This window comes from Crocuta crocuta, unplaced genomic scaffold, assembly GCF_008692635.1.
Source record: "Crocuta crocuta isolate KB4526 unplaced genomic scaffold, BGI_CrCroc_1.0 scaffold16, whole genome shotgun sequence".
In the NCBI taxonomy this organism is placed as follows: Eukaryota; Metazoa; Chordata; class Mammalia; order Carnivora; family Hyaenidae; genus Crocuta; species Crocuta crocuta.
The window spans coordinates 7,565,360-7,578,093 of record NW_027531893.1 but is presented as its reverse complement, the minus strand read 5'-3'; the positions used below and the strand labels follow the sequence as shown (position 1 = coordinate 7,578,093).

The window sequence follows — 12,734 nt, the reverse complement described above, 5'->3', positions numbered from 1 at the left end:
GCCACAGGACAGGGCCAGCTGGCATGCCCTGTGGTCTTCAGTGGAGGAATTCAGTTGCTGCCAACCCAGAGCCCACCAGGGATGGAGGCGGGGGAAGAAGTATCTCGTTACGCTTCCCCCGACATCCGTCTCTAGCTGATGCCTCTTACTGGCGAAACCTGATCAGAAGCCAGGGGACCAGGGGACCTGGAGGAAGTATTCAGTCTCCAGGTCACAGCAGGGTGGGGAAGGGTGGAGAATGAACCCGGAGGGACAAACAGAGAATACCCTGCACACCCACCCTGCCTCAGTCTTCTCATCTATAAAACTGGGATTAGAATGGTACCCACTTGGGGCACCTGGGTGGCTCAGTCAGTTGAGCATTTGACTTCAGCTCAGGTCATGATCCTGCACTTCATGGGTTTGAGCTCCGCACTGGGCTCTGTGCTGACAGCCTGGAGCCTGCTTGGGATTGTCTCTCTCCCTCTCTCTCTCTACCCCTCTCCTGCTCACACGTGCATGCTCTCTGTCTCTCAAATAAATATTTTTAAAAGAACATGTAGTTAGGGGCGCCTGGGTGGCTTAGTCAGTTAAGCGTCCGACTTTCGCTTAGGTCATGATCTCACGGTTCGTGGGTTCGAGCCCCACATCGGGCTCTGTGCTGACTGCCAGCTCAGAGCCTGGAGCCTGTTTCGGTCTGTGACTCCCTCTCTCTCTGACCCTCCCCTGCTCACGCTGTCTCTCTCTCTCTCCCTCCTAGAAATAAAAAAAAAAAAAGGAACATGTAGTTATATATATGTACACAAATATGGTATATTTAAAATATAATTAGAAAGATAACAAACGTGCATAAGAGCCAATGGAGAACATTCACAATCACACAAAGTATCTGACTGAAATACTGTATCCAGAGTATATTACATCTTATACATTGCATTTTGGATTTATATGTCACATCATGTATTACAACATGGAAGTTTCTGAGTCAGGCAGCATAGGTTCAGACATAGGCCCCTCCCAGGGCACCTGCTAGCTCAGTGGGTAGAGCATGAGACTCTTGATCTTGGTTGAGGTAGTGGGTTTGATCCCATGTCGGGAGTAGAGATTATTTTTTTAAAAAATAAAAATAAGTTTCTCTATATACAAATTGTGCAATCTTGAGGAATTCATGTATCCTCTACAATTCATTTATCTCATTGCAGAGCGAGCACAAATGATGCCCAATTCACAGGATTATAATGAGCATTAATGTGAATCCATACACAAGATGTCTGGTCTTGTCCCCAATAGACAATTTGTACTGCATAAATTAAAGATGTTATTATGGAAACCATATTTCTGTTCATCGAGATTTTAAGTTTAGTGGAGGGACCGCCACTAAAGAGCTATATCCAGAAGGAGGAATTCTTCATAATAGAACATCTTATGATCTGAAAGTGGCCTGTGACATGGAGGGAAGGAGACGTTTGGGCAGGGATGTGGGGATGCCTTCTGGGGGCTTCTTAGTACAGCATTGCTCTTTCCTGATTGTCACTTAGGACATGATCCTCTAAAGAGATGTTTAGGGATGGCCTCTCACAGCCCCTCCCCCATACTGGTTCTCGGGAGATCCGTGGTCATATTTTTTCTATTTCTGTCTGTCAATACAAAAGCTCGGGGGCGGTGTCGTCTCATCACTGTGGCGCTTCTTAGGATGAAACGTCCATGGGCGACTCACACATGTGAAGGAATAAGATCAGAAAAGAATCACGAGACGGCCTAAATAGTCCGTGTTACAGATTAGAAAGTTCCTTCTTATCCTCATAGCCTTCATGAGCCAAGTGATAAATTCAATCAACAGATAAAAAATGAAATATTAAAAGGCACAGGGAAATGGATTTTGTTATCGTGGTCTGTGGACCAAACTCTCTATTAAAAAGCACCCAGATAAGAAGGTGGCATTGAATCAGAACTACAGAGTGAGCCACAAGGAAACAGTAATAATAGTAAAATAATAACAACAATGACTACGTTTGGGGAATGTTAACTACATACCAGGCCTTATTTTTCCAAATGCTTTCTGTACCTTAGCCTGTAAACCTTCAAAGCACTTCTATGAAATAAGCATTATGATTTTCTGTATTTTTCCTATGACAGAACTGAAGCAGAGAAGGCAATAAACTTCCCCCCTCCCCCCCCAGGACACAGCCAGTAAGTGGCCAGCTGGGATTGGGGCCCCTGGGCAGCTGGTTTGAGTCTAGAGACTGCAGGCCACTGCCCCAGCTTTTCCCTTAGATGAAAATGTGGCCTTGCTAATGCGAGTTTAGTTAAAGAACAAAGAGACTTGGATATTCACAAACCCTTCAGTAGAAGTACTTGTTATTAGTATCAGTGACTCTGGCAGATGGAGAGATTTCTGTTGAGCCTCAAGAATAAAAATACAGCACCATAAACATGACTGTGCTCACTTTCATATTTTGGCAAAGGACCTACTTGCTGAGACCTTCTCATCAGTAGCCGAGTGTCACTAGGGAGCCTAGGACCCCCTGGGGACAGGGAAATCTCTATTCAGGTCATGCTTCTACTGTTCTTGCCCTATGCCTTCATTCTGCACTCTTGAAAAGGTCTAGAATGTTGGCTAACAAAACTTGTAACCTGTAGTGGGTCTGTGTACACATCCACAGGTGATACGTGACCCACCTGAAATGCTGTAAGATTTAATAATGTGCAATTTATTTTTAAACAGTCAGGGAGGAGGGGGTGCGCCTGGATGGCTCAATCGGTTAAACTTCCACCTTTGGCTCAAGTCATGATTTTGTGGTTTGTGGGTTCGAGCCCCACGTTGGGCTCTGTGCTGACGGCTCGGAGCCTGGAGCCTGTTTCGGATTCTGTGTCTCCCTCTCTCTCTGCCCCTCCCCTACTGGTGCACTCTCTCTCTCAAAAATAAACATTTAAAATTTTTTTTAGGGGCGCCTGGGTGGCTTAGTCGGTTAAGCGTCCGACTTTTGCTCAGGTCATGATCTCGTGGTTCGTGGGTTCGAGCCCCGGGTCGGGCTCTGTGCTGACTGCCAGCTCAGAGCCTGGAGCCTGTTTCAGTCTGTGACTCCCTCTCTCTCTGACCCTGCCCTGCTCACGCTGCCTCTCTCTCTCTCTCTCCTAGAAATAAATAAAAATATTAAAAAAAATTTTTTTTTAATCTGTTTTAATAAAAACTGCAGCCTTGTAGAGCTTTGCTTCTAAAAGTGTGATCTGTGGACCCACAGCACCATTCCTGGGAGCTGGCAGCATGTTAGAAATTCAGAGTCTCGGGGCACCTGGGTGGCTCAGTCAGTTAAGTGTCCGACTTCAGCTCAGGTCATGATCTCACGGTTCATGGGCTCGAGCCCCGCATTGGGCTCTGTGCTGACAGCTCAGAGCCTGGAACCCAGTTCGGATTCTGTGTCTCCCTCTCTCTCTGCCCCTCACCCACTCATGCTCTGTTTCTCTCTGTCTCAATAATAATATAAAAAAAAAAAAAACATAAAAAAGAAATTCAGAGTCCCAGGCCACAACGTTAGATCTTCTGTAAGGATCTCAAGACAAAATCATGTACCCTGGTGCCCTTAGAAGAAGCAAGGATGCACAGATATACTAAGAGGAAAGCTGGAATAATGTAAGTCTGAGCCACAGCACGCCCAGGATAGCCAGTGGCCACCAGAAGCCAGGGGAGAGGCCGGGAACAGCTTCTCCCCCCGAGTCTCCAGGAGCGGCCAACCCCTGCCACCCGCCTGGAGCTTGATCTCAGAGTTTTGGTCTCCAGAACTGTGAGAGAATAAACTCCTATTGTTTTAGCCACCAAGTATGTAGTGATTTGTTACAGCAGCCCCTCCAGGAAACGAGCACACTGACTGAATCAAAATCTGCATTTTAACAAATCCCCCGGTGATTTGTGTCCATTAATATTTAAGACGCAGTGCTCTGCGTTCACCATGCATGTTGGCATCATCACGGATTTTCAGGCTGCGCTGAGGAGCAGAGCCACTTTATCAAATCGTCTTACGTGAAACAGGTGGAAGTGCTTCATCTCTGCTAGGATCCGGGGGTTGGTGGGATGACCCACTTGGCTCCTCTCTGCTGACGTCAGCCCCCGAGGGGCCTGCCTGTTCCACGCACCACTTGTGTATGTGATTTCACTCACGAGATGCTCCGTGGAAGGAAAGTAAGGTCGTGGTGCGAACAAATAATGCAGCAGGAGGGGCGCCTGGGTGGCTCCATCGGTTAGTGCCGAACTCGGTCATGATCTCACGGTTTGTGGGTTCGAGCCCCGCATCCGGCGCCACGCTGGCAGTACACAGCCTGCTTGGGATTCTCTCCCTCTCCCTTTCTCTGCCTCTCCCTGCTTGTGGGCACTCTCTCTCTCTCTCAAAATAAATAAACTTTAAAAAATAATGTAATTGGAACTCAAAGCCACTTCCTAGACTCAGGTTAGTGTTACTTTTTTCCATTTGATTTGTTACCTGAAATCCTGTAAAGCTTTGCTCAGAAAGGCTGGGGCGGGGGGGGGGGGAGGGGGGCGCTTCTAGAAAGATCATTCTTCCAACTCTTTGATCACAAATGAGAAGTCGGAGTTTCATCGGAATTGGATCAGCTTCCAGACACGGGCGTTGCCTGAGGCCTCAGGGTAGCATCCTTCTCTCTGAAAGCGGATTCACGTGTCCAGTCTGTCTCTAGCTCTGGTTTTGTTAGAGATGACCCGCGCTCCTCACCACCTGATACTGACTACTACCAGCTGGTACTAACTACCATGACGAGGAGGAGGCTCCCCCCACCACGGAACTGTGGGGACAAGGTGCAGATGGTCACAGATTTGCAGCCTGTTCTCCTGGCTCTGCCTGCGTGGGAGGCTCACTGCCTCAGAGCTGGACACGACCAAGATGGGCCGGCCTGAGTGGACATTTGCGTGGCCAGCAGCACCCTTCCCAAGGCTGGCCGCTGAGTACCCCGGGGTGACCCCGCCTGCTCTGAGCCGGAGCCCCCATGGCCTCTGTGCCTCACAGAAGGGTGGTTAAAAGCAGGGTGCCCGGAACCAGAAGATCTGAACCTCCGCTCTGTGATCTTGGGCCACTAGTCTCCTGTACCCCGTCTAATACTGGTACCTGCATTACAAGGCGACTGTCAGGAATGACGTAATGTACATCACGGGCTTGCAGCAGGGCCTGGACCAAGCACAAAAGAGTCCAGCGTTTACTCTCAGGTGAGCGTCTAGCTCTCACAGAGGAAGTCTCGTTTTGCGGCACTTAGCCGATGAATAAGGCGGACCCCGGCCCTGCCTTTATGTGGCACACGCCTCATCTCAAGTAGGCACCAGGCCCGTAAGAATAATGTAATAATAATACTGTCATGACCCATTTATTCAGCTCTCCATTTCACCCCATTTCTCTAGGTCTGAAATTCCTTGGCCGAAGCATCCGCTTTGCCCCATGAAAGAATAGTCGCTATTCTCATGCATCTTTGATCCTGTTCACTTACAGGCTGCCTTCTTTCAGTGTCACACCTGCACGTACCCATCCTGCACCCCCATCCTGCTTCCTACACGGCTGTACACCTGTGTGACCCATCGGAATCCTAACCTTAGCCCCAGGCATCAGCCAGAACTGTGTTGGGTTGAAAGGAAACATAGAAACCGCCCCATTTTTTTTAAGCTTGTTTATTTGTTTTGAGAGACAGCATGAGCAGAGGAGGGGCAGAGAGAGAGGGAAAGAGAATGAATCCCAAGCAGGCTCTTGGCTGACAGCATGGAACCTGACGCGGGACTCAGTCTCACAAACCCCAAGATCATGACCTGAGCTGGAACCAAGAGTTGGATGCTTAACTGATTGAGCCACGCAGATGCCCCAGAAACCGCCCCGTTTTTGACATGAGACGGGCAGGTGAGGGAGACGAAGGGGAGGAGAATTGAAATGGATGGATATTAATCGGGTTCTTCTTGGTGTCAAATGCAGTTGCATTTTCCCATATGATTTTGGTGCATCCACATGGCAACCTTACGGGGTTGGTGTTCTCATTCTCTGTTTACCGCCTGACAAACGTGAGGTTCAGAGAGGGCTAGACAGGGGGCGCCTGGGTGGCTCAGCCAGTTAAGCATCCGACTTCCACTCAGGTCATGATCTCACAGTTGGTAAGTTCGAGCCCCACGTCAGGCTCTGTGCTTCAGATTCTCTGTCTCCCTCTCTCTCTCTCTCTGCCTCTCCCCTGCTTATATATATGGTTTAAAATGTGCTCAAGTGAGAAAAATGCTTGAAACACATACGTATCGCCCCTGTAGCAAGAATATTAAATGTTGATCATGCAAAAGGCATCATCTGATAAACCCATTTCCTACAGTTTGTGATAAACTACTGCTTACCGTAAGAGAAGGTATTTATAAAACCATGAGAGCATATCAGAGTGGCTACGAAATCCCCTCTCTCTTATCATTATAGAAATGTTTTTCTTTCTCAGCAAGCAGAAGGAGAAGAGTTTCCAATCCGATTTAGGGGTCGTTCCTGTGAGCCAGACATCCTCCAGTCACTTCTTGGAGCTCTGAGGTCGGCGGTCTGGGGGCCAGGAACCAGGGGCTGCTTCCTCCTAGTGGTTGAGCACAGTAACCCTCACTCAGCATGTGTTTAGAAGCTGCAGCTGAGATTCTGGGGATCTTTCCAGAATCCAGCGATCATCAGTATCACAGCAGCAATCCCCTGTTGAACTGTTAAGTGCCAAGGGCTTTGCATGAACATCCCATTTGATCTGCCAGCAGTCCTAAGAGGTAGATCATTTTATTATCCCCATTTTACAGATGAGGACTAATGAGGTTAAGTGGCACGAGGAATGTCACATGGCTAGAAAATGACAAAGCTTTTCAAATAGACCTTTCCAACAGGACATTCTCGAGGCTCCAGAGAATGTTTCCCAGAAGGAAAGGTTGGTTGGGGCATTTAGCCACTGGCTCCCATTCTCTAGTGGTAAAGGGTGCCCCTCAGAGTGCTAAATCCCCACCATTTCAGGCTGTGCTTGCACACGGGCCACACAGTTTTCTGCAGCACTGGACAAGGTCCAGGGACAGAAAGCAGAAAAACACCGTGGTGCGTGCTTGAGGTGGAAGCTCTTCCTTGCAAGGCGCCTCTGAGGTCCGACAAAGCTGTCCTGGAATGAGTTGCTGTGGCTGGAATGAGGAGCTGTGGCAGACTGGTTTCTAAAGATGACCATTCCAGGGGGCTCCGTCGGTTAAGCACCCTACTGCTGATTGTGGCTCAGGTCATGATCTCGCCATTTGTGAGTTCAGGCCCTGTGTCGGGCTTTGTGCTGGTGGTGCAGAGTCTCCTTGGGATTCTTTCTCTCTCTCTCTCTCTCTCAAAATAAATAAATAAACCTAAAAACATTTTTTTAAAATACAGATGACCACACCGGTATGTATCTATCCCCACATGTTCTCATAACAAGACACTGACACTCCTTCGAGCCATGGGATCTGTGTGCCCTTTCCTTGAAGTCAGGTAGCAGGTGGGTTGTCATAACTACTTTAACCAACAGAATGAGGCAGAAGTGACGCTGTAGGACTTCCAAGGCCAAAGTCATAAAAGACAAAGTGGCCTCCAGCTCATGCTCACTCCCTCTCTCTCCATACCTGCCTTTGGAGCCTAAGCCACGTACGGAGCTCACAGACCCTGCAGCTGCCACATGGAAGGATCCAGAGCCAGAGAGAGATGGCCAAGGAGCCCTTGTGTGAGCCTCTGTCCCTTTGAGTCCTTCTGGCACCAACAGCGTAGTAAAGGAGTGATCTTTACCCCAGTTACCGTCTAACTGCGATTTCCTGAGAGACACCCAACCATCCCCACCAAGCCTCATTGCCCAGCCACGCTACACTCTAATTCCTGATCTACAGAAGCCCTGAAAGAACAAACTATGATGTGAAGCCACTAAGTTTGGGATGATTTGCTGCCCTTAATATTAATGACAACATGAGTTATGCATGGAATTAAGGCATTAAAGGCGCTTGGTAAAGCCAAGTCCCCTGTAGACTGTAAGTTTCACAATGTCTCCTTTGGTTTTCTGATTGGTCTCTAATGTCTAGTGCTGTGCCTGAAACATGATGCCATGTCAGTGGCTGTCTGATGAGCCCATGACTGAATCCAGCCATCAGTCAACGCACGGCACTTGAAGCCAGGAATGGAGAAGGGACTGATCTGAAGTCAGAGAAAGACAGACCTCAAGCAAGGAGCTGGGCAAATGTGATTTCTACCCCAATAACCTGGGAAGTGTCCACTTTGGAGTTTATTTTTGCCATCTGCCGGAAGTTTGTGGCAAGCAGTTCACAAAATATTGCTGTGGGTGGAAAACAGAAGAGTCGAATCGTAGGCATTTCATGAAATAATTTGAATCTTGGAATTTTGCAGTCTGGCTGGCCCTTTTGGTTCCTTCCATCGGGGTCTACATGGTTTGGCATGAGTTAATTTGGGGGTGTTTATGTAAGCATGCTGGAGGGAAATTTGACAGGGTATACATCTATGACTATGCTATGATCAACTCATACGTGGCTATGTGCATTCAAGTTAGTTTATATTAAATTAAAGGTATATCAGTATATCATTCATACAAGCCACATTTCAAATGTTTAATAATAGTCTCATGTGTCTAAGGGTAATAATATTGGACGATATTGACATAGAACGTTCCATCACCACAAAAACTTCTCTTGGACAGTGCAGGGCTAAGCTGCCTAGTCGCCAACATCTGGTCCCTCAGTCCCATCATCCTGATGGTCTAAGAACATTTTCTTGTTCACTTGTTGAATGTCTGTTGTGTAGGCACTAGGAGTAATGTATTCCAAATATTATCTCCCCCAGTCTCAAAATTCTGGAAGTGAACAGGAGTGCCCCCATTGACAGCTCAGGGAACTAGAGGTTTGAAGGTCAAGTGGCTTACCCAATGTCACGCTGCTTAGGCGCGGTGGAGCTAGGATCTTAAGACCAAGGCGACTGGATTCCAAAGCCAGGGCTCTTTCTGCAGGAATCACCCACTTCTTACTGAGGACTTGGTGTTTATATGCCGCATTTCCCTGGAGTCTCAGATCACAAGAGTCTTAAAGTTCCCTCGTTCAGTCCTCTACACCCCGGATGAGTGACAGGATACAGGAAAAGCTTCGTGCCTCGCCTGACTCATGTGCTCATATGTGTCTACCCACCTGGTTTTCAGTTGGATGTCTTCCAAGAGCTGGATAAAAACACCATCAGCCTCGTATCTAACTCATAATACTTAGTACTCACAGATATGCATGATGCAAACTAAAACTGACAAGTGTTAAATATGCATATGGCAAAATCTGTGATAGCAGAAAAACTGAAGAATCACAGTTTTTTTTTTTTTTTAATAACACTGCAGTCTGCAAAAGAAAAATGACCTGGGGGGGGTGGTGGGAGGGAGGATAGACGTGGCATCAGTAGGATGGTTAAAGGAAAAGTACAACTGGTCACAGTTAAAATTGTCCTTACTGGTAAAATCTATCGTTAGCGAAGAATTGTCGTAAGACTCAAGTAGTCTTGTGGAGCCTGATGTGGCACTCAAACTTACGATCCTGAGTTCAAGACGTGAGTCGAGATCAAGAGTCGGACATTTAACTGGCTGAGCCACACAGGTGCCCTAAGGCTCAACTATTCTTTTTTTTTTTTTAATGCTTTATTTATTTCTAGGACAGAGAGAGACAGTGAGAGCAGGGGAGGGTCAGAGAGAGAGGAAGTCACAGACTGAAACAGGCTCCAGGCTCTGAGCTGTCAGCACAGAGCCCGACGTGGGGCTCAAACCCACGAACCACAAGATCATGACTTAAGCGAAAGTCGGACGCTTAACCAACTAAGCCACCTAGGCGCCCCAGGGCTCAACTATTCTTGACAAAATGTAGACCTACAAGATTTTTACCTGAAAAATTTGATTTGGATTTTTAAAAAAAAGCTTTGTAACAATGCTTTTAAAATGGTGAACGCTAATCAGAGCTGTCTGTGGATCAGCCAATATGACAAACACTTTGCATGATTTACTTTACTCAATTCTCAAATAAGATGGGAAGATTGATATTAACATTACCTCATTTTACAGTGATGAAACTGAGACAGAGGGATTTTAGGAAACTTGCCCAAATAGAGCATACAGCTAATAAAGGCCGATGGTGGGACAGAACCCAGGAAACTTGGTTATAATGTTTGTGTCCCCCAGGATATAATCTCCCAAGACCAAGATATTCTTCTTTTTTTTTTTTTTAATGTTTTATTTATTTCTAGGAGAGAGAGAGAGGCAGCGTGAGCAGGGGAGGGTCAGAGAGAGAGGGAGTCACAGGCTGAAACAGGCTCCAGGCTCTGAGCTGGCAGTCAGCACAGAGCCCGACGCGGGTCTCGAACCCATGAGCCGCGAGATCATGACCTAAGCGAAAGTTGGACGCTTAACCGACTAAGCCACCCAGGCACCCCTCAAGACCAAGATATTCTTCTAAATACAGTATAGCCATCAAAATCAGAAACTAACACAGATGCATTTTTGCCATCTAATCAATGAATGGCGTCCATTCTAGTTTTGCCGATTCTCTTAATCATGTTCTTTACCAAAAAAGGATCAACTTCAAGATCATGTGTTACATTTATTTATGATTTATTTAGTTGTGATGTGTCTTTCAATCTAGACCAATTCCATAGTCTTTCTTTGGCTCTCTGACCTCGATACTCTTGAGGATCACAAACCAGTTATTTGGCAAACTTTTCCTCAATTGGGGTTTGTCAGATATTTCCTTGTTATTAGGCTTGATTTGTGAGTCTTTGCCAGGAATACCACAGAAATGAAGATGTATCCTTCTTGGTGCATTATATTTTGGATATTAGCCAAATGGCACTGAGAAATCAAGATCTTGGCATGAAATATGCTTATTACTATTGGAGTATTATTATTCCCAGGCAGAATTAGGAAAATGTTTTTTATTTATAAATATATTACAAAATCATATATAAATATATTCATTTATCTATCTGTATTGAAAACTATGAGTTTACAACACTACCTTGTATTGCAGTCTCATACTCCATAGGGTTTATATTGGTTTTCTCTTTTTGTTCTCTAAGTCAACTATCCTGCAGAAAGGAAACTGCCTTATATTATGCTTGATACATTTACTTGTTTGCTCAAACTCATGTATGTCACCAATCTCCTGCCATTATCATGTAGACACCCCTCTTACCCTACCCAGGCTCCGATCCGCCCCACCACCACCACCACCTGCACACCCACCTTGCTCAGTCCAAACCAGTGGGATGTAGTCAGGGAGGACAGGCTTAGGAAGAAGGAAAGAGAAGGAAAATCAATTTTAGTGAAAAAAAAGAGTCACACTGTATAGAAAAATTATGATGTAAACTGATTTAATAGAATTCATGAAAGAAGTTGCCATATATGGGGCACCTGGATGGCTCAGTCACTTGACCATCTGATTCTTGATTTTGGCTCATGTCATGATCTCAGGGTTCTCATGGGCTCTGTGGCAAGAATGAGCCTGCTTAGGATTCTCTCTTTCCCTCTCTCTCTGCCCCTCTCACTTTCTCTCTCTCTCTCTCTCTCTGTCTCTGTCCCTCTCAAAATAAACATTAAATAAATATAAATAGATTCTTTGGGGATAATTCAAATTAAAGATCCCTATTTAGAAATATAGAAAATTTATGGGGTGCCTGGGTGGCTAAGTCGGTTAAGCATCCGACTTTCGCTTAGGCCATGATCTCGCGGTTCGTGGGTTCGAGCCCCGCGTCGGGCTCTGTGCTGACTGCCAGCTCAGAGCCTGGAGCCTGTTTCAGTCTGTGTCTCCCTCTCTCTCTGGCCCTCCCCTGCTCAGCTGTCTCTCTCTCTCTCCTAGAAATAAATAAAAATATTAAAAAAAAAAAGAAAGAAATATAGAAAATTTTGCCAGAAAATTTTGTGTTGAATATTTACCACATAGGAATGATAGGGTTAAATATTCACACAGTCCAACGTAACAGCAAACACAATGATGCTTAAACATTTTTCACTGGTATTTATGTGCAGAATTGATCCTGACGAAAATAGGGGTGGGGCACCTGGAGGGCTCAGTCGGTTAAGCGTCTCACTTTGGCTCAGGTCATGATTTCACAGTCTGTGAGTTCAAGCCCACGTCGGACTCTGTGCTGACACCTTTCAGCCTAGAGCCTGCTTCAGATTCTGTGTCTCCCTCTCTCAGTATGTCCCTCCCCGACTCTCACTCTATCTCTCTCTCTCTAAAGAATAAACAAACATTTTTTTAAAGAAAATAGGGGTACTAAAAGTACCCCTATAGAAATCAGAGGAAAGGACATTGCTCTGGATGTGTTATGTACAAACAAAAATAGGTCAAAAGTTGAAATTGGCTAAATGAAGGTAATAGCTTCAAGAATAGTCCCTTTCTTAAGGTTGTGTTGTGAGGACCTAATATATAAAAGGACATAATGTATGTGCAATGCTCACCCCATGGCAAGTAGTAGTGATGATGGAAGGGATGATGGTGGTGATCAAGAAAACCTCCAAGAATGAGCCCAGGTTCCTTGCTTAGTCCCTGGAGGTGGCGAAAGAGGTAGAGGTGATTGTAGTGTAGACACACAACGAATTCAGATTTAACAACCACGTCTTACTGTGAATCCAGCGCAAGCCCTGGTTTGCCAAAGGAGACGCCTTTGGGAGTATGTGTTCTGATAGTCACTGTGATTTGATCAGAGACCCTGAGCTATAGAATCAGTAACCAC

At 46.1% G+C, this 12,734-nt stretch overlaps 1 long non-coding RNA gene across 1 annotated transcript; it reads right to left on the bottom strand.

The window, feature by feature from the left end:
* Nucleotides 1-6,507: 6,507 nt before the first annotated feature.
* Nucleotides 6,508-12,514, bottom strand: LOC144239246 (uncharacterized). The gene is made up of 3 exons (XR_013337349.1): nt 12,460-12,514; nt 11,242-11,284; nt 6,508-6,564 (listed from the first exon to the last, which is right to left on the bottom strand). It is a non-coding gene; the product is annotated as an uncharacterized LOC144239246 (long non-coding RNA).
* Between the last annotated feature and the right edge of the window lie 220 nt (nt 12,515-12,734).